General features: G+C 36.3%; 1 long non-coding RNA gene across 1 annotated transcript; it reads right to left on the reverse strand.

Annotated features, from left to right (window-relative positions):
• Positions 1–367: 367 nt before the first annotated feature.
• LOC122130528 lies at positions 368–3,583 on the reverse strand. Its single transcript, XR_006151915.1, has 4 exons — positions 2,492–3,583; positions 1,932–1,963; positions 1,749–1,805; positions 368–1,242 (listed from the first exon to the last, which is right to left on the reverse strand). It is a non-coding gene; the product is annotated as an uncharacterized LOC122130528 (long non-coding RNA).
• Between the last annotated feature and the right edge of the window lie 336 nt (positions 3,584–3,919).

A 3,919-nucleotide genomic window follows, 5' to 3' on the forward strand; every position in this document is an offset into this window, starting at 1 on the left:
AGATCAGTGCTGTTCAGCACAGTTCGGTCATGAAGAGCAGCAAGAAATGTCAGGGAATTGCAAGTGCACTGCTTGCTCCTGTTACACCCATACCTCACATCACCTTGGCTATGAGATGCTTGAACACAGCTGATGCTGGTCTCGCTACCCTCCATCTCCATGCGGGCTGCACAAGGTACCTCATCTACCTGCATTTGTGTCTCACTCAACTCATCCTGGGTAAACGAAGGGTGACCTGGTGTTTCAACTTCAGAGAGGTCCAACTTCCGCCAGCGTCGTTTCTGTGCTTCAGAACGCTTCCCCTTTCGACCCATTCTTTCAAATTTTACTATGACAACTTCTACAACTAAATGAATTCGATGAGAACTGAATGTATTATGCAGTTTATTGCTTGCAGTACAAATATTTTCAGTATGATTCTTTACAGTATTCTCAAACAATACTACTGTTCCTTGTCAAACTATTTAATTTCAACTTCAATTCTATATAAAAATAGGCTACTGTTCAGTCAAATATAACTTATGGTTTAATGGCTTCCCAATATTCTTTTATGGTCACAATGAATACCTGGACTTGGGTAAAAAAAATGAATGGAGATCTGGACACAATTACGAAAAAATATAATCAGAATACACTCAACAGTAGCTAGGTCAATGTACACTTCAGTACTTGATCACCAATGATAAACAGAATGTTGACTTAATGTCTACTTCAAAATGTAGTGAACTTCTCAACTTCAGAATAGATGTAGCACTGTTCAGAAAATGTATGTCACACTGTCACACACAGACAATATCAATAGCAATGAGAAATGTTCTGTTGCAACTTTATATCACTGAGAATTGATTTATATCAATGGTAATGCAGAATGATAATTCAGAATAAGAGGTCGCCAAGACTATGAGGTCGCCAAGCTAAAATTGAGGTCGCCAAGACTATGAGGTCGCCAAGCTAAAATTGAGGTCGCCAAGACTATGAGGTCGCCAAGCTACAATTGAGGTCGCCAAGACTATGAGGTCGCCAAGCTACAATTGAGGTCGCCAAGACTATGAGGTTGCCAAGCTACAATTGAGGTCGCCAAGAACATAAAAGGTCGCCAAGAATATGAGGTCGCCAAACACATAAGAGGTCGCCAAACACATAAGAGGTCGCCAAGTCTTGATGTGGGAAGTCTTGATGTGGGAAGTCTTGATAAAGGAGGTCTTGATAAAGGAGATCTTGATAAAGGAAGTCTTCTTTTTTCTGTGAATAAGGGACAAAAATACATATTTATGTGGCAAGTTACTTGAAATGCAAATCTGCCAAACCTCATTAAAAAAAAAATCGGTGCACATCCTTAGTTAGACTAAAATCTCTCAATTAACAAGCAACATCTTCACGACAAAGCATTACCCACACAAACAGATATACTCATATATAACCAGTCAGGGATGGAAATTAGCACCCGCTATTTGCAAATTTGAGCAATCTACCCCTCCAAAATGGCGGGTAAACAAAGGGGGAAATTAACAAACATAATTAACGCTATTCAATCATTCTGTGGAAAGTGTTAACAGTTCAAATGGTCAGGAGATAAAAAGGTATTTTCAAGTTATTTCACTTACCGAGCATGGAATGCAAAGATACATTAATTTAATGTAGGCTAATATCTTTATTTAACAGCATGGTGTTCACACTTACATTAGCTGTGGTATATTTACTTTGGTAAGGATAGCTTATTACGGTGTGTGTATGCCTTGTTGACTTACACTTATTTAAAAGGGAAGACTTATTTGCATAGAGGTCACAATTAGTCTGGAACAGGCCTAAAAGACAGAACAGAACAAATACAAAATCAGTTTCAAACACTTTGTAAAACAAGCAATGCCTATAAATGTTTATAAGTATTTAATGTACAAAACATTATATAGTAAACTAGACAAAGAGCTTACTTGTCCAGACCAACATGAATCTCCAAGCAAATCTAGGTAGAAGAGGCCAAAATATTGGGAGGGTTAATGTACAATCATAAAATAAATAAACATCCCTTATAGACCAAATTTGCTTATTGATATTAAGTGATCAGAGTATCACGGATGACCAATACTGTGTAATTTAATGCACCGTTTATTATTTCAAGCATAAATGATGTTGATCATTGGTGTCCACATGTGTAAGCGCATTAAAATTGCCACACTACAGAGTTGCCTCTGATATGAAAATGCGATCATAGAAAATGTACTATGGTATGTGCTATAAGGAACAAGGTTACGCATTTTTTTTTACAGGTTGAGTAATTACTACTGACCAAATTAAAACACCAAAAATGTTGCGCATAGGAGTCAATATTGATATGTCATTACAAATGTGTATAGCCATCAAAAATACCAAATATATATTATTTTATCAAGTAATCATTTTAAGTAACCCAGGATTGTGAAACAATGGCAAATATACTATGGTGTGTATATGCATTCTTGATACAGTACATCAGTGTATTAGATATACTTACTTTCTTGAAGAAGGAAGTCTTCTCTTTTCTGTGAATAAGGGACAGAGGCACATGGCAAGTTATATGAAATGCAAATCTGCCAAACCTCATAAAAAAAAATGGTGCACATCCTTAGTTAGACTTAAATCTCTCAATTAACAAGCAACATGTTCACGACAAAGCACTACCCACACAGACAGATATACTCTTATCTGTACACCATTACAAGATCCTAATGAAAAACATCAACCATGTTATACAAATAGTCAGGGATGGAAATTAGCACCCGCTACTCGTCAAATGTGGGTGGATTTGCGAATTTGATCAACCTACCCCTCCAAAATGGCGGGTAAACAAAGGGGGAAATTAACAAACATAATTGATGCTATTCAAACCTTCCGTGGAAAGTGTTAACAGTTAAAATGGTCAGGACATGAAAGGGTATTTTCAAGTTATTAAACTTAACGAGCTTGGAATGCAAAGATACATACATTTAATGTAGGCTAATGTCTTTATTTAATTAACAATAGCAAGGCTATTGGTTTTAATTCTTTGTTGTAGCCTATACGTTCATTTAGCAAAGTTTGCGAAGAGTTGCAAAGAATTAATTTGTGCCGACTACTTTTAACAAAATGCATTTGTTTGATCATAGCATTTTGTTTTGAGTTCTATTGCTGTTTAAAACTAGGTCATTATATGGCTATTTAAAACATAAAACATTGCTAATATCTAATGCACACTAGTTTTAGCGGCTCTAAAAGGCAGCAATAAAAGTTATACTTGGGATTGATATTTCGGAACCACAGGGAAACCCTTTAACTATAAACCGTTAGCAACTGTATAACACTAGGTGGAACAAACTAACCAGAGCATATAAAGACGTAGCTGTGGCTTCCACTACTACCTGCGGAAATAAATGACAAGAAACATAGTCTTATACATTTGGGTTTTGTTGCTTTTAACCCCGTTATACCGAACCGTGATGTCCATTACTTCTGTTTGACGACGACTCAAATAATGACGTTAGCTCACAGATGTCTACATAAAACCTATAATATTCCAGCAATGTCCAACCAATTTTTGCGTTAAACAACACAAAAAAGTACTTGAATGATATTTACATACATTTGGTAACGTAAAGTTACGATTTCCTGAACGTTATCATTACCTCAGATAACTTATTGGATGACTATAGGTCTCCAGAGAAAATTATTGTTAGCTGACTAGCTTGCAAACGTCCTCTCACCTACTAGCAGCTAACGTTGCCTTTTTCCAAAAACAAAATCTAAGCCTGAAAACAGGCCAAAATTAGCCAACAAGTAACATGTAACTTCACTTTAGCATTATTTAAGAAACCATTAGACAGCCACACACGTCAGAGTGAGCTGTTTTTAAATGTGCTTTATAAATACATTTGACTTGACTTGACTTGACGTCGATGCTAGCTAG

Source organism: Clupea harengus, unplaced genomic scaffold (assembly GCF_900700415.2).
Source record: "Clupea harengus unplaced genomic scaffold, Ch_v2.0.2, whole genome shotgun sequence".
Taxonomy (NCBI): Eukaryota; Metazoa; Chordata; class Actinopteri; order Clupeiformes; family Clupeidae; genus Clupea; species Clupea harengus.